The following is a 24,930-nucleotide window of genomic DNA, read 5'->3' as shown; positions in this document are numbered from 1 at the left end:
AGGCCGTGTGCTACTCTGGCTCTGCCCTTGGGTGCCTGTCCGTCCTGCACTTGGTTCTGGAATCCTGCTTCAGCATTTAGCTAAAAGGCCAGCCACCATGTTTGTGGAGCTGGACCTGCAGTGGCCCTGGTCTGCTGCTTTGCAGAGGTTTGCTTTTTTCCTGTTTGCCATCCCAGAGACGTCCATGGTTGTCTCCAGGATGGCACTTGAAGGAGCCCAACAGGCCATTACAGTCACACAGGCAAACAAAGATCTTTTAAGAGAACAATCGTCGTTTGTTTCCCAGTTGGCATTTCTGGAGATTTAGCAGGATAATCTTGGATGTACGTCAGCAAGCATGAGCAGGAATCATCTTAATCCTTAACAAGGCATACAAATGAATTGGGAACTCGTGAAAAGTGTACAAAGAATTTCTCTTTCTCCTCCTGAGTTCCAGCTGTATGGGTGTTGGGGGAGGGGCGGTTTTCCTTTGATGGAGCTACCTGCTGCAGGGTGGGGGTTCCACTTTAGGGATGTTCTGGCCAAACGTACATGCCCTTTTCCTGAAGGGAAAAGAGAGCCTCCGTCCCAACCCCCTGTCACATGCACGTCCCCTGAGGTCTTAGCTGGACAGCATAGCTGAGACTCTTCCAGCTCTTCTTTTAAAGTCCTGACTGGAGTTAGCCTCAAAGAAGTGACTCCTGGATTCCTGATCCCATTTGGTTCTACAGAGACAGGAAAATCCCCAAACCCAGCACCAACAACAGCAACAGCGCTCCACAAAAACCTCTACAAGTGGAAGGACACCTTCAGCGTTTCCGTCCAAACGGAGAGAGAACAGTAGGGACGCTCAAGAGTGTCCTCTCCAGAGCTCCCCCCTCTTCCAGCACCGCCAGCACCTTCCAGCTGAGTCCGACCTGTCTGTGGGGAGACCAGTTGGTGGGGGGAGTGAGTTTCTGTTACCTCGTCCACCCCCAGAGTGAGACTCCACCGTGCCCATGACGCCAACAGGTCCTCCCTTGAGGAGGCTGGGCCAGAGGAGAACGGCGTATGCGGAGCCAGCACTTTTCTCTCAATAGTGCAGGAGTTGTTGGGAACCTTTCCTTTTCTCATCCGTTATGTGATGCACTGTGCTTGTTGTGGTTATTGTTAGACTCAGTTTCCCTAATTTTATCCAAGTGGAAAATTTCTGTCAAATTTGCATTCTCCAGGGGTTTTCTCCCTCCCCGTATGTAGGCAAATTATTTTATCAAATAAAAGGAAAACTTTTGTTTAAGTGACACTTGCCTCTAAGCAGTTATCCTTTGACGACTTGCTTTTTTTCTTTTGTTTTCAAAGAATTAAATGAACATTAAATCTGAACATTTATGTGATTAGCAAAACCTGGGATATATAATCATTTTTTAATTCTTAGATTTGAAATCACCTTAGGTTTCATTGTGCATTCTGTGGACCCCTAACCCAGGCACTCCCTCAGGTGGCAAACCTGTGGTATTTTCTGTGGATTGGGTAAAGACCCTAGAAAGTCCTTCCTCTGTGCTACTGTCGAGTGGAAAGTGAGAAACTCTGTAAACTGCACTTCCTTCTACATGTCCCTCTAACTCTTCTCAACTCCTAGTACAACTCCGACTACTCCTAACACTAGTTGAAAAAAGTTAATGAATTAACAACTTGTTTTCTAAAACTTCATTTAATCACCAGTTATAACTTTGACACTTAGCAAACTTCTATTGTAATTGTTTCCAATTGGCTATAATAACTTATCTAATTTTTTACTGCATCTTCGAACATCTAACCAGAATCAGATAAAATATTAGAATTGAAAGGTATTCTAACATCTAGTCCTAGGATGTCAAATGCGTTTCAACTTGTTAACTCCAATCTTTTGGTCAGGGCTGTCTGTCTAAAGTGCTATCTGAGGATGACTCTGAGGCCAGGTCTGGGCTTGGTAGGAAAGGTCTCTGTGAGGAGTTAAGACAATAGTCAATAATGTCTAAAACATATAAATCAAGAAATATTAGCATAAGCCTTTTATTTAGAAATATGGAATTGAACATCCATTTATAGCCATGACATAATAACAGATATCAGATTTACCCTCCTGCTAAAACAAAAAAACAGACACAGTATATGAAAAAATACGTTTCAGAACACTGGGAATCAGGCAGAGAAGGACAGTGATCTGTGAGAAACAGGAATCAAATGAGATGAGTCCTACCTATGGTTGCCCCACCTTACTGACTTGAGAGGGTTGTGAGGTCACGGTGTGGGGAGGGGGAACCCAAGTGGAGCATGGTGGACTCTCTGAGTTGAGAAAATGTTGCTGGGGAGGGAGAGTAACTTATCCAGAATTCTCAGGACAAGGTACCAAAGAGAAGAAAGCAGCACAGAAAGAGAGCTCCAGAGATCTGCAGAGGGTCCGCCCTGACTCTTCATCTTGGTACTGATGAGAATTTTCATGTGAGAAAACTAATCAAGTTTGGGGATAGAACCATCGGAATGGATTAGAGGGAGCAATATTCAGAGCCCATGCAGGGCCAGGAGTAGTTCCTGTTTCTACCAGCCAAAGTGGGGGACCTCATAATTCACAGAACATTAGGTAGACAATTCAAAAGTGTTTTGCCTTAGTAGCGGAGAAACAATTAGCTCTAGACCAAGTATTGCTCCTAACAAAGCTTAAAAGCAAGACCTGAAAAGATTAAATTGTTTTCGGGTATGAAACTTAACCATAGTCCAGAACAAAACTTAAGAATATTATAGGAATATAAAAATATCCAACATCCAGCAATGCAATATTCACAAAATTTGGAATCCATTTAGAAATTACCAGGCATGCAAAGAAGTGAGAAAATGTGACCCATAATGAAGAGAAAAGTCAGTAAAAACCAGTCCAGAGATGACATAGATGACCTAATTAGTAGACCAGAATATGAAAATAGTTATTATAACTGGATTCCCTTTGTTCAAGAATCTAGAGGGAAAATTGAGCATGTTAGACAAATGTAAGATACAGAAGACTGAAATTGAACTTCCAAAGATGAAAACTATAAAGTCTGAGATGAAAAATGCACTGGATAGGATAAACAGAAGTTTAAACATTACAGAATAAAAAATTAGTGAACCTGAAGGCATAGAGATCAAACTATCCAAAATGAAACACAGAGAAAACAGACTAAAAAAAAAACCCAAATGAACGGTGTGTCTGCTAGCTGTGGAAAACCTCAAGCAAGCTTGTGTAAGTGTAATTATAGTCTCTGAAGGTGGGGGGAAAATATGTGAAGATATAATGGCCAAAATTTTTCCAGTTTGGTTGAAAACTATAAACTCACAGATCCAAGAAGCTCAATAAACCCTAAGCACAAAAAAACATGAAAAAAACTGTAGCAAGGCACAGCATGATCAAATTATGTAAAACCTGTGATTAAGAGAAAATTTTATAAATAAGGAGTAAAGTACTAGAAGAAACAACTAAAATAGTAAAAAGCGGTTGTCTGTGGAGAGTGGGACTGGGGTACATGGAGGGGGAGAGTGGAGAGTGCTGATATTCTTCATTATAAACCTGTTAATACTATTAGCTTAGTTTTAAAAATATGTGTACACATTATTTGTGAAAATAAAAATCAGTAACAGTGGACAAGCAAGCAAAACACTCCTGTCATTGAAATTCTACCAACAAGAGTCAAACTGAAAGACAGATGCAGCCAAAAGGCCTGGTCGTCAACCACGAGCATTACTACTGCAGAACAGGGTACAAATGGAATGGGGATTTTCATCAGCTGTTTGAGGAGTGAGCAGTATGAACTTCACACTTGTGCTTTTTGATGGACATCCTTTAGCACTGTCACAACTCATTTTCCCTTCTATTGCCCTTTTCCAGGACTGTGGGGGAGTGAAGAGGTGGAGAAGAGGCCAAGCATGGCATCAAGGAGAAGTTTGAGGCCCTGTCCTGGCAATGATTTCAGGACCATTGTTTCTGAATAGAGGTTATAGAAGTAGTAACCACAGTCATCATCATTGTTTTCTTCATATCTTTTGCCTGGATAGTGTCAGTAGTGTCTAAGTGTACTCTTTGGCTGGAGACTTGCCCTCCTACAGTCCATCCTCCCAAGTGATCTTTCTGCAGTGAATCTGATTGTGTCACTCCCCTGCTTAAGACCCATTATCTTTGGAACAGGTCTGTACTGGATGATCAGCCTTATTGCTTATCTCCCATCCCTTCCCACTGGACTCTTCCCACTGATCCAAACTTACTGAGCTATTTTCGTATTCTAATTGTGTGTGTGTGTGTGTGTGTGTGTGTGTGTGTGTGTATCTCTGTCTATGTGGCTAGTCATCCATCCATCCATCCATCCATATTTTGAGGCAGAGTCACGTTCTCTTCTATCCCATGGACTACTGATTCTCAAGGGAAAACTATATGCAAGCTCCACAAAGTATTCAGTGGATGGGTGGAGTGAAATGTGGGATCTTAGCTATTTGGGTTGCTTCCCAGTCAACCTCCTCATACTAGTTTTCTATATCTGTGTAACAAACAAGTTACCATAAACTTTAGCAGCTTCAAACAACAGCCATTTATTATCCCATAGTTCCTGTAGATCGGAAGTCCAGGAATGGCTTAGCTGGCTTCTCTGCTCAGGATCTCACAAGGCTAAAATCAAGATGTCAACCAGGCTGTGTTCTTATCTGGGGACTTGACTGGGGAAGAATCTGCTTCCAAGCTCATTCAGTTTGTTTGCGGTATTCATTTCCTTGCAGCTGGGGACTTGACTGGGGAAGAATCTGCTTCCAAGCTCATTCAGTTTCTTTGCGGTATTCATTTCCTTGCAGCTGGGGACTTGACTGGGGAAGAATCTGCTTCCAAGCTCATTCAGTTTCTTTGCGGTATTCATTTCCTTGCAGCTGTTTTCTTGCTACCTGTTGGCCAAGGAGCACTTTCAACTCCTAGAGGCTGCCCTCAGGTCCTTGCCATGTGGCCCTATCACAAATCCTCTCACCACATGGGAGCTTACTTCTTCCAAGCCAGAAAGAGAATCTTTCTTGCTTGTGTTGTCCAACTCTAGACCCTCTTTTAAAGGGCTCACCTGATTAGTTTAGGTTCACTCCCACTCTAGGTGATCTCCTTTTTTTTTTGCTGTACGCGGGCCTCTCACTGTTGTGGCCTCTCCCGTTGCGGAGCACAGGCTCCGGACGCACAGGCTCAGCGGCCATGGCTCACGGGCCCAGCCGCTCCGCGGCATATGGGATCCTCCCAGACCGGGGCACGAACCCGTATCCCCTGCATCGGCAGGCGGACTCCCAACCACTGCGCCACCAGGGAGGCCCGTGATCTCCTTTTATTAACTTAAAGTCAACTGATCTGGAATGTTAATTACATCTAAAAATTTCTTTACCTTTGCCATATAGCATAATATAATCGTGGAAGTGATATCCCATCATCTTTGCCATATTCTATTGATTAGTTCCATGTGCTTTCAGAAGAGGGAATTATACAAGGAAGTGAGTCATTGGAGTGCTTACCACCCCCCTTCACACTGGTTTGTGCAGTGCTTATCTCCCTGCCCTTGTTGGCCACTTGGACAGCAGAGCTTTCATGAAGATGAATGAATGAGAGGGTGATAGATTCTAAGCTCTTTGGAAATAGAAGCCATACAGCAGTGTGGTAAATATTACAAAGTAGCCTCATGGTTACCTTGCTTTTACTAAAGTCCTGAGTAGATTGAGAAGATTTCTGCCTCTCTACAGTTAGTTGTGTAGATGTTGCTGCCTACTGGTAAGAGGAGATCTTGAGACACAGTGTTGGAGATCAAAACTCTTTATCTAGTTGAAGTAACTAATTCTCATTGACCTGCTTACTACTTTGGAAAGCTTTTCAGGAATCTTGGGGAAAATCCCTAATTTTAAAAGACACCATTGTTCCAATGTAGGCTGTCTGAATTTTTGCTCTAGTTCACGAGACTCCTTGAAGTTTTCTCTAGGTCCACATTGAGAGGAGCCTCTTACTAAGCCCCATGAAGTGTGTGCTTGTGTGTATATGTAGAGTGAGAGTGGGGATGAGAGGAGAGAGAGGGCTTTCTTTTCTCAGCAACAGATTCTATTCTCTATTACTTCAGAGTTTTAAGGGAGAGGACCCTGATGGAGAGAAAGAAACATGTAAAGAAATTACTTAAAATGAAGTATAGATTTGTCAGTACAACTTCAAAAAAATACCAAGGACTTGGTTTTTTCTTCTACTCCCTACCTCTAGGTATTTCTTTATACAAGAACTTCTGGGGTTTTATATTCCAAGATTGCCTCCAGATGGTTTGAAGTGTTCTCTCTCAGCCATTTCCTAGTGGCATTTCTTTTCTTACCTGGGGAGAGGTACCACAGAGATCAATGCCAGAGGGCATTATTGAAAACATTGACCCAGAAGGCACACTCCAGGCCACTGGAAGCATCTGCTTCACAAATGTCAGGCTGGGGGACATCACCAGATGTTAGTGTTGAAATACCGTTTAGAAGACAAACATTGACTCCAGGGGCCAAAGGTCACCTAAACAAAGAGCCAGACCGGCAATGAGGCTCAAAGTGAGGGTACAAAAACTAGATTCATGTGGCCATGACTCTTTCTGTGTTCTAGCTCACAGCTCATCAGACTTGCCAGGAGTGTAGAAACTTTCTGCGTTGTTTTCTGAGGCTTGGATTCTGAGTCCTATCTGGTATAATATTGGCTAGGAGGAGGGACAGGGGATAGGGTAGGCACAAATTTAACATGCAGATAGATATGAAAATAGTTTCTTTTTCATGTGGGATCCGGGGGGTGGGGGTCCATGATGCATGATTTAAAAACCACTACACTAGAGGATTTTTAGGGTGTCTCACCGTGCCATAGGGTTAAGTGAGGTCATTCCTTTTCTTTGTGTTGAGGAGGATTCTCAAATAGCCTTTCTGAGATAGAAAGAATGAGCCTTCCTTTGCCCTTTTCGTCTGCTGCTCTTGTCCATATTCTTTGGAGGCCAGGGGATTATGAGCAGGTAGGCAGCGTATGTTTCTCACTGATCCATCTTTTTATTCTGCTCCAGTCACACATTCTTTTATGCTTTTGCCTTTGAGACATGTTCACAAATCATAACACCATGTAATAGTTATCTTGTTGGATTCAGATTGAGAGTGGGAGTTGGGTCAAAATGGAGACTAGGATAGAAAGAGAAGAATGAAGAAAGGACTGGCTTCCTCCTTCTTCAACGAAATACATTAAGACAGTATGAGAAACCAACAAGATTCTAGCCTGACTATGAAATACCTTGACCACCATGCTGGGAATTTGGAGGCTTTTATTCATAACATCCCCAAATACATTATTATACCAGGAACAGTGAAGATCAATCAAACTATTGCAGTTCAAGCATTCTGTTCTATATCTGGGCAACATCCTCCCCAAAAACAATCTTTGATGTAGAGCAGATTTGTAGAGAATTATAAAAAAAAATTACTCACCCGTTAAATATTTTTCACAGACCTGAAAAGAGTATGAGGTGGTAAAATCAATAAAGTTGGCATTCTTCTTTTTTACTCATCTGGCGCACATCATTTCTTAGCCCAGGTGAGAAGACTTGTAAGAGTGATGACAGTATCTTTGAAATGTTTTTCATTTCAATAGAATGTCTTTTTGAAGACTTTTGGACTTTCAGTCTTTTTTTTTTTTCTTTTTTACTTGAGAGAAAGCTGAAGGATTTAACAGTTGTTTAACCTTCTAGGCACATAGTAACAAGCCAGCAAAAGAGCTCAAAGAGCTGAGACCGAGACTCCTCAAGTTTCGACTGACTGACTTCATCAGAAGAAAAAAGTTAGAGTTGGGCTGCTCTGTTCTGGGACTTCAAAGATGAGGCTGATCGAGTATCAATGACTCCGGTCAACTTCGGGATGACTAGTGGGTACTGGAGAAAGAGCAAGAACTGTTTATCACGCAGGCTACAGAGCTGGCATCTGTAGGCCATCAGACATGCAAGGCCTGCAAGGTCACTACTTCAAAACACAGAACTGCCTCTTTAAATGAATGAGTTGTTCTCCTGGAGGCCCAATTCTCTGCTTTCAGCCAGAGAATTTACCTGGACAGCATCCATTCACCCGCTTCTGGAAAAAATACTCTTGAGTTTTCGTGGGAAGCTGCCCCTCCTCCACTGTCAGACCATATTACTTGGGTAAAACTAGACTCCACTTCATGCTTCAGGGTTGGCCACCCCAGGAGATTACGTTCTTCTAGCCACTGTGGCTGGCTGAAGATGGGCATGGGACTCAATTATTGTGAAGGAGACTCAGTTCTTGGAAATAGTTGGAAAAAGAGAAACTTTCCGTAGAGGGTTGTTGAGAGGATAGAAAAATGGCCTGGAGCTCCTGGCTTCCGTCTTGACACTGTAGTGGGGGATCTTGCCAGAGAATGGAGCCAGCATAGAGGAAGGCTGAGTCAAGGCACAAAGAGGCAGCTTCATGAAAAATTGTTTGAGCACCTGGATCTACCCATGGCTGAGGCCAGAATATCCTTAAACTTTTGTTTTAATGAGCCAGTAACTCCCCATCTATGTTTAAGGTAGTTTGAGTTGTTTTCATTTACTTGCAGCAAAGAGAGCCTTGGATAACACATGTCCAAGCAGGGAGGAGAAATGAGATATCCTTTTACTCTTTCCTATGTTTTCAAATATATTAATCTATTTTATTTTTAAGGAAACCCTTTACCTCCCTTAATAAAGCCAAACCCAGATTGTCTAAACTTATCATTGGGGAAATGTCTTCACATTGGGAGGGAACCTTGATCCCCAAGATTCACCTTCCCTTTGGAGATTTCTTGCTCACCCTACTGCTACAATCCACATAAAAACCTTTCTCTTCTCTTAATAAACATATGTCCAGGTTCTGCAAGATTGGCAATGGGGGGAGAATTTCCCTGTTGGAGGAACCAGCTGGACCTCATAGCCTCAATGCCTGTTCCCCTGATGTTTGTCTTTCATTGATATTATTAAAACAGTCAGCATGTTTCCTCACAGGCTTATGTTGAGCAGATGAGGAAAATGAGCCACCCCCGCCTCTTGCTTCCCCTGACCTGCCTCATCCTCACCCAGGATTTATATATACAGTTGCACAACCTCTCCCTTTCCTCTGACCATAATGAAGCCAGGGCAGACAGAAGGAGCAATTGTTGCAATGACACACTCCATGCTGCCTTGCTTCCTCGCCTCTCTCCTCTCCTCTCCTCTCCTCCCCTCCCCTCCCCTCCCCCGCCTCCCCTCCTGTTAGGAAACCTGTCTCTTCAACTTCTTATTTGAGATTTATGTGCTCAGTTTGACCTTGAAAACTTCTTAGTGATTAAAGTGTATAGAGTTGACATTTTTTTTTTCCAACAAAGGTTTGGAAACATATTCCACCACTGCTTCATTTTTCTTATAGAGTCCCTGAGCACTGCATTTTTTTAAAAATTAATTACTTTATTTATTTTTGTCTGTGTTGGGTCTTTGTTGCTGCATGTGGGCTTTCTCTGGTTGCAGTGAGCGGGGGCTACGCTTCGTTGTGGTGCACGGGCTTCTCATTGTGGTGGCTTCCCTTTTTGCAGAGCATGGGCTCTAGGTGCGCGGACTTCAGTAGTTGTGGCATGCGGGCTCAGTAATTGTGGCTTATGGGCTCTAGAGCACAGGCTCAGTAGTTGTGGCACACCAGCTTTGTTGCTCTGTGGCATGTGGGATCTTCCTGGACCAGGGATCGAACCTGTATCCCCTGCATTGGCAAGTGGATTCTTAACCACTGTGCCACCAGGGAAGTCCCCTGAGCACTGTATTGCTCCATAAAATAGACTGATTACAACAGATTCTTGATGAGATGCTATTCTCTGTGTTGAGTTGCATGTTAGCTTCTATGTGATATTGTCCACTTTGAAACAACTGGCCATGTCAGTACAGACACTTCTGACAGTTCTAACAGTGGTGTTCTAACACAGCCGTGGAGCCTTTTACACATAAGTTGCCTTTTCTACAGACTATTCTAGAATCAGAATTTCTGTGGTGAGCCCAGTTATGTGCACTTTGAAAAGGCTCTCAAGGTAGTTGTGAGGCACAGCCAGGTTAAAAATCACTAGACCACATACTCAGGTCTTGAGGGATTCAGAGTCAAAATTATTTGAAGCTGGTTTTGAGTTCATTAAATAAAATATAGTGTCTTGCTTTCACTTTATACTTGTTTTGGTTGCCCATTGATGCATGACAAACAACCCCAGTGGCTTTAAACAACAGTGATTTATAATTTTTCAAGAGTCTACAGATGGTCTGGCAGTTCTGCTGTACAGGGTATCTATAGGGAAGCTGCAACAGGTGGAAGGTGCCAAAGGGCCTATGGCCATGGCTGGCATTTCCTACTGGCCTCTAGCTGGGAGTTCAGTGTGGCCTGTGAACTAAGGTTCTTTTTTTTTTTTTTTAATTTATTTATTTTATTTATGGCTGTGTTGGGTCTTCGTTTCTGTGCGAGGGCTTTCTCTAGTTGTGGCAAGCGGGGGCCACTCTTCATCGCCGTGTGCGGGCCTCTCACTATCGCGGCCTCTCTCGTTGCGGAGCACAGGCTCCAGATGCGCAAGCTCAGTAATTGTGGCTCACGGGCCCAGCTGCTCCGCGGCATGTGGGATCTTCCCAGACCAGGGCTCGAACCCGTGTCCCCTGCACTGGCAGGCGGATTCTCAACCACTGCGCCACCAGGGAAGCCCTGAACTAAGGTTCTTGAGTCTCTTCCATGTGGGCCTCTTCACATGGTGCCTGGGTTCCCAGAAGGTGCATTCTAGGAGGATAAGAATAAATGTGCAGGGACTAATCAAGCTTTGCTAAAACTCATCACATGGCCAAGCCTAGAGTGAGTGTCAAATGGAGTGACGCAGGGACATGAATTCTGGAAGTTTGGTCATTAGGGGCACCACATTTCAGCCTGCCACACCACCTTCCCATGACTTCATGGAAAGATTCTGATAGAACCTAGTAGAATGCCTTGCACATAGTAATTCTCAAAGGTGCTGAGTGAATTAACACACTTTTCCCGCTGTATAGTCCCTTTCCTCCCTTTATAACTCTATGATCCAATCAAAATGTGTGTGTGAATGCATATGTGGTGTGTATGTGTGTATTTATTAATATGTATATATTTTTATTGAGGTATAGTTGATTTGTATTAGTTTCATGTGTACAACATAGTGATTCAAAATTTTTATAGATTATACTTCATTTATACTTATTATAAAATATTGACTATATTCTCTGTGCTGTACAATATATCTTTGTAACTTATTTATGTTATACATAGTAGTTTGTACCTCTTAGTCGCCTACCCCTCTCTTGGCCCTCCCCTCTTCCTTCTCCCACTGGTAACCACTAGTTTGTTCTCTGTATCTGTGAGTCTGCTTCTTTTTTGTTATATTCACTAGTTTGTTGTATTTTTTAGATTCCATATATAAGTGATATCATACAGTATTTGTCTGACATATTTCATTAAGCATAATACCCTCCAGGTCCATCAATGTTGTTGCAAATGGAAAAATTTCATTCTTTTTGATGGCTGAGTAGTATTTCATTGTGTGTGTATGTATATGTATGTATGCATATATATGTGTGTGTGTATATCTCTGTGTGTGTATATATACACACACACACATACACACCTGCCACATCTTCTTTATTCTTATTCATTTATCTGTTGATGGACACTTAGCTTGCTTCCATATCTTGGCTATTATAAATGCTGCTATGAACATTGGGGTGCATGTATCTTTTTGAATTAGTGTTTTTGTTTTCTCCAGGTATATACCCAGGAGTGGAATTGCTGGATCATATACATGGTAGTCCTATTTTTAGTTTTTTGAGGAGACTACATACTGTTTTCCACAGTGGCTGCACCAACTTGCATTCTCACCAACAGTGTACAGGGGTTTCCTTTTCTCCATATCCTCACCAACATTTATGATTTGTGGTCTTTTTGATGATAGTCATTCTTACAGGTGTGAGGTGATATCTCATTATAGTTTCGATTTGCATTTCTCTGATGATTAGTAGTGTTGAGCATCTTTTCATGTGCTTGTTGGCCATTTGTATGTCTTATTTGGACAAGTCTATTCAGGCGTTCTGCACATTTTAAACTTGGGTCTTTTTTTGATACTGAATTATATGGGCTGTTTATATATTTTGGATATTACCCCCTTATTGGCCATATCATTTGCAAATAGGTTGTCTTTTTGTTTTGTCAATGGTTTCCTTTGCCGTGCAAAAGTTTTTAAGTTTAGTTAGGTCCCATTTGTTTATTTTTGCTTTTATTTCCTTTGCTTTAGGAGACAGATCCAAAAAAATATTGCTACTATTTATGTCAGAGTGTTCTGCCTATGTTTTCTTCTAGGAGTTTAATGGTTTCCAGTCTTACATTTAGGTCTTTAATCCATTTTGACTTGATTTTTATATGTGGTGTGAGAAAATTTCCTAATTTTATTCTTTTGCAAGTAGCTGTCTAGTTTTTTTCAGCACCACTTATTGAAGAGACTGTCTTTTCTCCATTGTATTTTCTTGCCTTCTTTGTCATAGATTAATTGACCATAAGTACATGGGTTTATTTCTGGGCTCTCTATTCTATTCCATTGATCTATGTGTCTGTTTTTATGCCAGTACCATACTGTTTTGTTACTCTGGCTTTGTATGGATAGTATCATCTGAAGTCAGGGGGTGTGATTCCTCCTCTGTTCTTCTTTCCCAAGATTGTTTTGGCTATTTGGAATCTTTTGTGTTCCCATACAAATTTTAAAATTATTTGCTCTAGTTCTATGGAAAATACCCTTGGTATTTTGTTAGGGATTGCATTGAATACATAGATTGCCTTGGGTAGTATGATCATTAACAGTATTAATTCTTCCAATCCAAGAACATGGTATATCTTTCCATCTGTTTGTGTCGTCTTCAGTTTCTTTCATTAGTGTCTTATAGTTTTCTGAGTACAGGTCTTCTACCTCCTTAGGTAGGTTTATTCCTAGGTATTTTATTCTTTTTGATGTGATAGTAAATGGGATTATTTCCTTAATTTGTTTCTGATAGTTTGTTGTTAGTGTATAGAAATGCAACATATTTCTGTGTATTAATTTTGTATCCTGCAACTTTACCTAATTCATTGATGAGCTCTAGTAGTTTTCTGGTAGAGTCTTTAGGATTTTCTTTGTGTAGATCATGTTTTCTGAAAACTGTGATAGTTTTACTACTTCTTTCCCGATTTGAATTTCTTTTATTACTTTTTCTTCTCTGCTTGCTGTGTCTAGGACTTCCAAAAGCATGGAATAAAAGTGGTGAGAGTGGGCATCCTTGTCTTGTTCCTGATCTTAGAGGAAATGCTTTTAGCTTTTCACCATTGAGTATGATGTTAGCTGTGAGTTTGTTATATATGGCCTTTATTATGTTGAGGTATGTTCCCTTTGTGCCCACTTTCTGGAGAGTTTTTATCATAAATGGATGTTGCATTTTATGAAAAGCTTTTTCTGCATCTGTTGAGATGATCATATGGTTTTTATTCTTTGATTTGTTAATGTGATATATCACATTGATTGATTTGCAGATATTGAACCATCCTTGTATCCCTGGGATAAATCCCACTTGATCATGGTGTATGATCCTTTTAATGTCTCATTAGATTCGATTTGCTAATATTTTGCTGAGGAGTTTTGCATCTTTATTCATCAGTGATATTAGCCTATAATTTTCTTTTTTTGTGTGATATATTTGTCTGTTTTTGGTATCAGGGTGATGCTGGCCTCATAGAATCAGTTCAGAAGTGTTCCTTCCTCTGCAATTTTGGGGACTAGTTTAAGAAGGAAAGGTATTAACTCTCCTCTGTTAGATAGAACTCACCTGTGAAGCCATCTGATCCTGGACTTTTGTTGGTTGGGAGTTTTTTTTTCCTATTACTGATTTAACTTCATTACTGGTAACTGGTCTGTCCATATTCTCTATTTCTTCCCGTTTCAGTCTTGGGAAGTTGTGCATTTCTTGGGATTTGTTCATTTCTTCTGGGTTGTCCATTTTATTGCCATAGGGTTGTAGTACTAGGAGTACTAGTAATAGTAACAGTAATAGTCATCCCTTGTGATCCTTTGTACTTCTGTGGTGTCAGTTGTAACTTCTCGTGTTTCATGTCTGATTTTATTGATTTGGGCCCTCTTTACTTCTTGATGAGTGTGGCTAAAGGTTTATCAATTTTGTTTATCTTTTCAAAGAACCAGCTCTTAGTTTCATTGATCTTTGCTATTGTTTTTTTTTTAGTCTTTGTTTCATTTATTTCTGCTCTGATCTTTATGATTTCTTTCCTTCTACTAACTTTGGCTTTTGCTTGTTTTTCTTTTTTTAGTTTTTTTAGGTGTTAGGTTAGTTTGTTTATTTGAGACTTTTCTTGTTTACTGAGGTAAGCTTGTATTGCTATAAACTTTTCTCTTAGAACTGCTTTTGCTGCATCCCATAGGTTTTGGATCATTGTGTTTTTGTTTTCATTTGTCTCCAGTTATTTTCTGATTTCTTCTTTGATTTCTTCAGTGGTCCATTGGTTGTTTAGTAATATATTAGCCTCTATGTGTTTGTGTTTTTTGTAGTGTCTGTGTCCCCAGGGTGAACTTCAGTTGCCTCCTGCCTCTCCAGGAGACTCTCCAAGATCAGCAGGTAGGTCTGACCCAGGCTCCTTTCAAATTACTGCTGCCCTGCATCCTGGAGTGTGTGAGATTTTATGTGAGCCCTTTAAGAGTGGAGTCTCTATTTCCCATAGTCCTTTGAGTCTCCCAAAAGTAATTCCCACTGGCTTCCAAAGCCAGATATCCTGGGGCTTGTCTTCCTGGTGCAGGACCCCCAGGGCTAGGGAGCCTGATATAGGGCTCAGACCCCTTGCTTCTTGGGGAAAACCTCTGCAATTATAATTATTCTCCCATTTGTGGGTCACCCACTCAGGGGTATGGGTCTTGACTATACCACAACTGTGTCCCTCCTACCTGTCTCATTGTGGTTCCTTCTTTACATCATTAGTTGTAGTAGATCTTTGCTGGTGGATTCCGGTCTTTTTTATTGATAATTGTCCTGTAAATAGTTGTAATTTTGTTGTGCCTGTGAGAGGAAGTGAGCTCAGGGCCTTTCTACTCTGCCATCCTGGGGACTCAATGTGTATGTGTGTGTGTGTGTGTGTGTGTGTGTGTGTGTGTGTGTGTGTGTGTGTGTGTGTTTAAAACCACCATCTCTGCTAGCTTCAAGGTTTGTCCAAATGCAGTTTTCTCTATAATGTCATCTTTGGTCTTTTCCTGTTCCTAAACTGCAAGCTATCCCCCTTTCTTAAGTACTCCCATAGTATTTTAATTTGTACCTTTCTCTTTAGCATTTATCATTATTATTTTTGTATTTATCATTAGTAATTCTCCATATTTACTTCTATTTTTGATGACAAAATTCTTATCTAAGCCATCTTTCTCTCTTCTTAATATGATATCCTACATATAGTAGGACCTTAATTGACACTGGGTGAGTAGATGACTGAATGGGTGGATGGATGTATGATTTGGCACACTGTTAACTGTGTCCCCAGATCCTTCTCAGTTCCTTACTGCTGCCCTGTCTGAAGTTCTCAGGAAGATAAGACACAGGCCACTCCAAGCAAATGGGTGTTATTTATTCCTAGCTGGAAATTTTGCCTAAATTCTTCTTAGGTTTTCTACTCTATTGAGGTAAGACAGACAAAGTAGAGACCTCAAGGATTCTCTTCATCATTCCCCCCTAATGCCGAAGACAGAGCAGGCTGAATGCGGACCCTCTTCATGTTCTCTTTCTTATTCTGGACCCTCACTCAGAGCTCTCTCCCTAAAGCAGTGTAGGCGTCTTTAATCTCCATTTTAGTGAGCCTCAGCCAGAGCAAAGAGAACTCATCTTGATAAAGAAACTATCACTCTGTTGTTTATAACAAATATCTCACCAACCTTGATGAGATATTTCTTGACTTGGGGGACATGTGTATATTTGTGTGTGTGTGTTTGTGTGTGTGTGTTTGTGTGTGTGTATTTGCATGTGTTTTGACATGGAGAGTGATACAATGTAGTTCTAGACATCTTTAGCACCTCATTTATGGTTTTCAAAGAACAGTAGTATACATCTTTTATATACATTATACATATGTATAAGCCACAGGAACTCCTTTGGATGGTTGCCTGAGCTGTCCATTGCCTAATCTTATTCTTAGTATAAAACAACCTTCAGGGTAAAAGCTGTCATCTGTTTCAGTGGACATGTGGGAATATTGTGATGCCTGAAGCTTTTTAGCTGAAGGAGACTTTGGGCCAAATCCATTCCTGGGGCATTCATGTGTAGATCCTATGTATATGGTCCATAGTGAGTAACCTGTTTACAATTTCTTTGTAAAAATCACATGGCAGCCAGTTGTCTTTTGCCTTTTTCAGTTGGAAAGGTACATGGTAACTAGCTCTTTGGATTTACTGATGTAGGTTAGCTGAAATAGTAATGTACAAATGTGGTGTCTTCCCATATATGCTGGTGCGTGGTAGTTCTGCTCATGGCCAGTGCTGTTTTTTTGTGTGTCTTTTTTTTAACTTTACTCACATTAATTACTATTACTTATATATTATTTATTCAGAGCAAAGGTCTAAAGAGGCTATTTTGTAAAATGACTTTGATGTACAATTTATTAAAAGTATTAAGGGAACTTTGTTTTAGGGCATTAAAAGAGTAATTCTAATTCTAATTCAAGGAAAACCTGGTAACTGAGAAACTCATCCATTTGCTTAAAAGATAATGAGGGGCCAGTTAACTGTGAACTTAATTATCTCAAGAAACATTACTAGTTGCTAGTTACAGGCCTTCAATAGCAAGTTAGCTATTCCAGAACCAATATCTGGATAGTGGGTCAGTCAAGAGTTGGCAGTCTTGATTGTAATGTAGTGGTTTAGTCTTTCTAAATGGCTGGCGTTCAGGTAGTACTAATTCCCATTATGTAACTCATCAAATGCTTCTCTATCTGACTGATGAATCAGTCACAGGGTATCAAAATATCTTTAAAGATGCTGATTTTTTAAAAAAGAGAGGCTTGTGAAGTAATGCAAGATCTAAAGCAATAGTCAAGTCATAGGAATTGGGTTAGAGCCTGCTATTTTATTGCCCCCTTTTGAAAAAAAGAGCAAATCTAATGACAAAGAGTGAATTGGAAGAACAGGAAACTTATATTCTTACAGGTTTGTGTCTGCTAATAGCCAGTGTAGGGGAAAGTTATTTTCTGGGCTTTAATTATTCCATTTATAAATAACATTTAATCAATGAAAGAAAAAGTAAACAACTAGGGTGATATGTAATCATTAAACTCTGTCCCAAAGATAATCAACTTGGTTTCTTTATCCTGAATAAACCAAATGTCAGAATAGTATTTTGGGCTACCTTAGAATATGAAAAGGGTCTTCAACATGAAAGCAATTAAACTAATGTCTGAAAGTATTTGGTAATACAACTGTGTTAAACAGACACGGTTATTGCTGTCTAAATGTTGTTTACCTAAAATGAATAACACAGATGCAAACAAGCAATGGAACAGAAACAGCAGCAGACAAGTTGAAGAGAGTTTTATATTCTGTTTAAGAATGAAAATGAGTCTGATTTATAGACAAGTAATGAAATGCAAAAATAAGGAGTTGAGAAAACCACCCCCTCACTAATTGGATAAAGAAAGCTGGACTTTTTACACTTACTCTGGAAAAAAACATTTTCAGGGTCCTCTTATTGCACAACTTTCATTTTGTTTTATGGGAAGAGGTTGTGTGTGTGTGTGTGTGTATGTGTGAGTGTGTGTACACATACACAATTATATGTCTTAAATATATAATACAATTTCTGTATGTTTATATTATATATAAATATATCTTCAAACTAGACTATTGAACTAGACTATGTTGCACAGATCCCCTGCCTTTACTTATGTTTATATATAAATATGTATGTTCTGCTGAAACTATAGACATTTCTTTGGTGAAAATCTCCTTCATTCTTTACTCACCTGTAAAGAATGTACTCACCTGTACTTGTTCTTCACTCTGACAACTGCCACTTGGGGTGGGAATAGAGCCTGATCTAATACAGCAGAGGGGAATAGCAGATTTTATCTCATTCCAATTTTTCAGAGGCTGCAGAAGGTTAGCAAAAGACAGTAACCTGAAGTATGGTGTCAGAATTCATTAATTCATTTAGGAACTGGCCCTTCGATAATAATCCGTGTTGACTGTACCTGGAAACAAAGTGATCATTCTGTAGAACACTGGGAAATGATCCAGTGGTCTGGCAGACTTCCAGAACAATCCTTCAAGGACAGAGCTTGGTTCTCCTTATCACTCTGGTGATATGGAACACCCAGATTCTAGGGTGCAAAGAAGGTGATGGATGAATGGGCATTTGCTACCTGAGAAAAGAAATGTAGGAAACCACTTTCTGGGCAATCCTTACCCTTCCAAAGGAAGACAGTACCTGCCGATGGAGATTGTTCTCGTCTGCACTTTATTATGAAGAAGTCCCTTTCCAGAACATTTACTTAGAAGCTCACTATTGTAGTCTTGCATTCTTTCTCAGAGATAAAAATGAAATTTATACTTCAGCTAATGGTTTGGCATATCATTTGACTGTATTTGGGACCAGAGTTGTCTTCTTCCTTAATGATGGAAAGCCTGGGCCTTCTTGACTCATCTCCTTTCACTTTCCCCTTGTTCACTGTAGTCCAGCCACTTGAGCATTCTTTCAGTTGTTTGAACAAACTGAGCTTGTTTCTATGTCAGGTCCTTGGTACTTGCTATTTTCTCTTTCTGAAACACTCTGACCTAGATCTACAGAAGGCGGCTGTTCCTTGGCATTCTTGCCTTTGTTCACATATCACCTTCACATATCACTCACTCTAAATTAGCCTCCTCCCCACCTTCCACCAGTCGTTTTCTGTCATATCACTCTATTTTTAAAATCACTTTCTATAATTAACTTGCTTACCTCTTTGGTTACATGTTTGTTGGCTGTCTCTACTAATACGGGGTGCCCACCATGCACATGTCTGTATCCACAGTGCCTAGAATAGTGAATGGCATACAGTGGTCATCAGTAAATATCAATGACTAGACTGAATTTTAATTTACTTTTTCTTCTAGCTTTATTGAGTTATAATTGACATAAAACATTGTGTAAGACTACACTGGATTTTAGATTCGTCTCCAGCTCCCAGAGTTCATCTCTTGCTGAGGAAACTTGCTTTCTTATAGCTAGAGACTGCCTTTTAAGCATTCCAGATTAAAATATTGGTGGTGGAGCAAATAGAACAGTGTTTGGGCTGTTTTTCAGTAATGTTGAGGATGGTTGTTGAAAGGGTAGGAGAGGGGTAAAAGAAAGAAAAATGTATTTAAGTATGAGGTACTACGGATTTTCTCATTCCTACCTTCCTGGCTGGCTTAGGACAGATGTTTGTTGGAACTGAAATTGCTTTTTATATTCCCAAGATGTTTGGTCTTCTCTTTTATCATGAGTGGGCCTTTGTGTTGGGAGGGAACTGTAAGACTTCCTGCTTACTCCAGCATAGACATCTGTTAGTCAAACAGACATCTCTACATAGACTTCAAATATCTACTTTCTTCTTCTATGAACGGAAATATACTGACTATAAGAGGGCCAAGGACAAAAAAATTTTCCATCGGATATCCTTATAAGGAAAACGTGAGACGTGCTCATAATGTGCAAACAGCTATTACTCTGAAAAAGAATTATTAACATGTATTAACTTTGATAAAAATAAAAACTAAATCATTTCCATTGATATAAACCATTTGTTTTTCAACTGGGATATTCATAAAGTTCAATTATAAAATTAATGACAGATGCACAAGAAGTAATATATCTGGCTTCCACATGCATGCTGTGGAGTTAGCTTTTAAATGCCCATTTAAAAACTCTTTTTTTAAGGACTGAAGTAATTAAAATGATAAGCTTATTCTTTTTACCTGTGCTATTTAATAATAATGTAGATAGCTCATTTAATCTGAACTGTTTGACCTTTGCATTTTCACTTGTTCATCTTATACCTGTCCCAAAGTATTTAATTTTCCAAGTGACGTCAGGGCTGGGATTATGAAGCACCCTTTTGTAAAAAATCAAGGAGGGGCTTCTCCTCCTCCAAGATCATGTCTTCATAAGCATTGAAATTTCCTGAAGATGTGTATAGTGAAATAAGAACAATACTCACAGTAAGTTTTTTAGACTTTTTTGTTAGAAAAAAACTTCAATTTACCTTTAAAATAATGTGAAACAGCTTTCAACTATCTCTTCATTAATCAAGTTTAATAGGACTTTTTTTGGAAAGAACCTTAAAATTGAGTGAGAGTCCAACCGAGGGAACATAATCAAAGGCAGCAGGAGTCATGCCTTCTTTTAGATGGTACAAACCAAAGGATAGCACTAAGGCATATCCAGGAGAACTGTGTAAAACTCACACATGCAATGCAATAAAGAATATTTGCGCCTCTATCTTATGAGCCTTTGGGGGATGTATGAATTAAGAGAAAATTATTTAGAAAATTAGATTATCTAGGATAGGGATTTATCACCTGAAAATTTCCAGGAAAACCTGAAAAATCCATGGACAAGTCAGCGTATTCTATGACCCCCTGAAGTTATGTGCAAAATTTGGTGTGCATGTATGCATTTTTCATTGTTGGTGAGGGGAGTGGTCAGTAGCTTTTGTTTGGTTCTCAAAAGGGTGTGTGACTCAAAAAAAGTGAAGAATCGTGGCAACAGAGCTAGGCCAGCATGTCTCAAATTCTGTTTCATGGAACTTAATGGACTAGGTGATGTTGTTAAGTCCTCATGTGGTCAGATAGGCTTGGGAAACATTGTTTAATATATCTCACCTGTTGGAGATTCATAAAACCTTAACTTATTAAAGGCTCTGAGATATCCTGCAGTAAATAAGCTTGTTTTGCTTTATTTAAACTAGCATTTTATTTGACATGGAAGCCCTGTTTTTGTAAAATACATGTAAACATCCCATGTGCACTAGAGTTCCATGCAAACGAGTTTGAGAAATGTTGAACCAACATGTGTTGCCCAGATTCCCTGCGTCTCGGTATTAAGACCTCTTCTTCAGGGCCTGTTGTTGAAAAATTCTTTATTGTGTATTCTAAGATGGGACTCAGCAGATTAGAACAATCATACAATTTGAGGGTTGGGAGGCCACCTAATTGCAGGTCTCCGTGTAAATACAGATCATCTAATTAATCCTCCATTGGGTGCTTAAATTATCTCCGTGAACATCACATAAGTGGTGTTTCCATGATTTTGCAATCCCTTCCCTAATAGAGCATTCACTAGCTCTAAGGCCATCACACCATATCTAGGCTGTCCCACCTCTGGTCTGGTTCTTTCTCCTGGAGATGCATCTGTCTTCAAAGCGATAGCCCATCTGGCATTTGAAAAGAGGCAGCAGCGACCGAGGTCCTTTACGCCTGCTTCTCTAGAAGAGCAGCTGCGCTGCTTCCATTGTTCCTCATGGCTTGGGGCGACTCACCCTTGGCACTGATGTTTGGCTTCTCCTTTACCAAGCCTCACACGAGGCATTCTGCCCACCCAGATGCTTTGCCAAGGTGATTGGAACATTTCATTGAAAGGGTGTATCCTCTTCAGTCCCCTTTTCAGGAAAATTCACACATGCCTGTTTCCACCTAGTGTCTGTTGCCACAGTCACGTGTTCTCTGAAAATGAGCCCACGCACCCACAGCTGGGTTGTAGAGCTGCTTTTGCATTACCTAACCCTGCCCGGCCATGGTTGATGGACTGGGGCTGGAGATCTGACCTCATCTGGGCCAACTGAATGATCTGTCCTGATGATTGGAATTGGGTTATGTTGATGCTACTTACTCCCTTCTGGGATGAGAGGTTTGTATGATCAGGAACTGTTGAGGCCACCAAATGTATAGAGAAACTGAGAAACAACTGTAAGAGAGAAGGATGAGTCAGATGGGCAGGGAGAAGCAGAGGGGTGTGTGTGTGGGGGGGGGTGAGGGTGGCAGGGGTGGGTGTAGAGAAGAGCCATTTCCCACTCTTTGTTTCTTATGAGGACCTCCTGCTTTTAGGTTCACTGAAAACTCCTGCTTCTTTATAAAAATCTCCTTTTTTGCTTGAGCAAAAATGTAGATATCTATTTTTTATAATTAAAAGATCCTTGACAAAAGGAAACTCTAAGATCTTGGAAGAAATGAAGAGCCTCTGGGGAGGAATTGGATTACTGCAGAGTTCTCACCTGTCTCCTTCCATTCAGCACCTTACCCCACCTTCACTCAATTTACTAATTTGTCCTACTTCCATGCCTCTGCTTATGCTATTCTCTCTCCTACTGTGCCATCCCCTGTCCTGTCAGTCTATCTAAATTCTACCTCTCCTTTAAGGATGCAATTATTCCTCTTCTCTGAAGCTTTCCCTGACCACTCTGTTAATACTAGTTGAATAAGAGCTAATCTGATTAAAGGAATAAGAGAATGGTCTCAAAAGTAAAGACGGAAGTATTACAGACTTTTTTAGCTAGATAAGAAGGAGAATTGGTAACTCAATGGCAACGAGTAAACAGAGGATTGTCCTGCAAATTGTCCTGAAACTCATTCTCCATCTTCACTCAAGCCAAGGAGGTAACTGTTCTTGCATCAAGAACAATTTTGGACCATAGAAAGAATTTCTCAGTCTTTTGGGAATTCACTTCCAGAGCAGTTTTTCAAGAGATTGTGGATTTTCTTGTAAGGATTTAAAATAGCAAACATTTTTGGGGGGCCCTTCTAAAGAAGTGACTTCTTAGGGCTCTATCTAGCTTTTGGAATCTCTTCATTAGCACTTGGTGCATAGAAGATGTTTAATAAACATTTTTTGAATAAGGAAGGGAATGAATGAATACAGCTTTCATGCCTGAAGTTCAACCACTAGACAAGCAAAAGGCTGGCAATTTGTTTCGAAGAAATGCTTTGTCTAGTGGTTAGAAAAGGAACCAAATATAATCGGACACATACAGAAATGCACAAAGTTCTTTAATTTCCAGAGTTAGGCAACTACAGTAGTTTTAGGGTTGATATAGGGACAAGCAGGCCTGATGCTTAAATTCATGAGCCACTAAGAACAGCCACCACATTCCTGAATTCTTGTGCTCCTTGGCTAGGGAACCAGCATTCCAAAATCCCCAGAACACATCTCCACCATTGTCCAGGGAGCCAGAGTCTCTGCTATCTACTGTGGTATTATATCATACTGAATACTTGAAAGGGGGAGGAGAGCAACTACCTCTTGATCTTTCTAGCTCATTTGGGGCCACCGACACAGTTCCAAGAGCAGGCCCATCTGAGATTAGCAAGAATTCAGCCCTGTTGCTAAATCTCTTAAGAGAGTCTAACAGAAGGAAATGGAAGCTCACTTCCATTCACCAGTTTAGAGATGCTTTATCTACAGAAAATGAGAGGAAGATGATGCCAATAACAACAAAATCCCCTTTGGAGTGTGAAGTGGTGCGTACCCCAGAGTTGAGGGGAAAATGCTGGTCTAGAACCCTAGCCCAGGCTCCTCAGATCCCCCACCCCAACCCCGTGGGCAGGACAGGACCAGTATTGCTGGACTCTGTGTTCAGGTCATCAGGTGGGAGCAGGATGCCAAAGAGTGTGGGCATCTACCCACCCCATTTCTTTTCTTATGGGTGCTGAGATTGAGAGTCGTGCTTTAATTAAGTTCTCAATTGCTGAACATCCTGTAGCGAGAAAAGCAACAAATTCAGACAGACCAGCAGACTAAGTTGATTTTTATGAGAGAAAAGATTTTTTTCCATCTCAGTTGGTGTTTACACTTAGTTGTTTGAACTAAGTTAAATCCTGGCAAAGCAATTGGGATACACAGTTGAATGATTTAAATGTGACTTGGGAAAGGAGATGATTGAAAAGCTATTTCTAATCTTCAGTTACAAAATAAACTTTATTACTTTTTTTATTGGAGTGTAATTGCTTTACAATGTTGTGTTAGATTCTGCTGTACAGTGAAGTGAATCAGCTATATGTATACATATATCCTCTCCCTCTTGGACCTCCCCACCCACCCACCCATCCCACCCATCTAGGTCATCACAGAGCACTGAGCTGAGCTCCCTGTGCTATACAGCAGCTTCCCATTAGCTATCTGTTTTACACATGGTAGTGTATATATGTCAATCCCAATCTCCCAATTCATCCAACCCTCCCCTTCCCCCCTGTGTCCACACGTCTGATATCTGTGTCTCTATTCCTGCCCTGGAAATAGGTTAATCTGTACTGTTTTTCTAGATTCCACATACATGCATTAATATATGATATTTGTTTTTCTCTTTCTGACTTCACTATGTATGACAGACTCTAGGTCCATCCACATCTCTACAAATGACCCAATTTTGTTCCTTTTTATGGCTGAGTAATATTCCATTGTATATATATGTACTACATCATCTTTATCCATTTATCTGTCGATGGACATTTAGGTTGTTTCCATGACCTGGCTATTGTAAATAGTGCTGCAATGAACATTGGGTACATGTGTCTTTTTGAATTATGGTTTTCTCAGGGTATATGCCCAGTAGTGGGATCGCTGGGTCATATGGTAGTTCTATTTTTAGTTTTTTTTTTTTTTTTTTTTTTTTTTTTTTTTTTTTTCTTTTTGCGATATGCGGGCCTCTCACTGTTGTGGCCTCTCCCGTTGCGGAGCACAGGCTCCGGACGCGCAGGCCCAGCGGCCATGGCTCACGGGCCTAGCCGCTCCGCGGCATATGGGATCCTCCCAGACCGGGGCACGAACCCGTATCCCCTGCATCGGCAGGCGGACTCTCAACCACTGCGCCACCAGGGAGGCCCTATTTTTAGTTTTTTAAGGAACCTCC

This window comes from Mesoplodon mirus (genome assembly GCF_964341445.2).
Source record: "Mesoplodon mirus genome assembly, chromosome: 4".
Classification (NCBI taxonomy): domain Eukaryota; kingdom Metazoa; phylum Chordata; class Mammalia; order Artiodactyla; family Ziphiidae; genus Mesoplodon; species Mesoplodon mirus.
The sequence above is the reverse complement of the archived record's forward strand: the minus strand, read 5'-3'. Positions refer to the sequence as shown.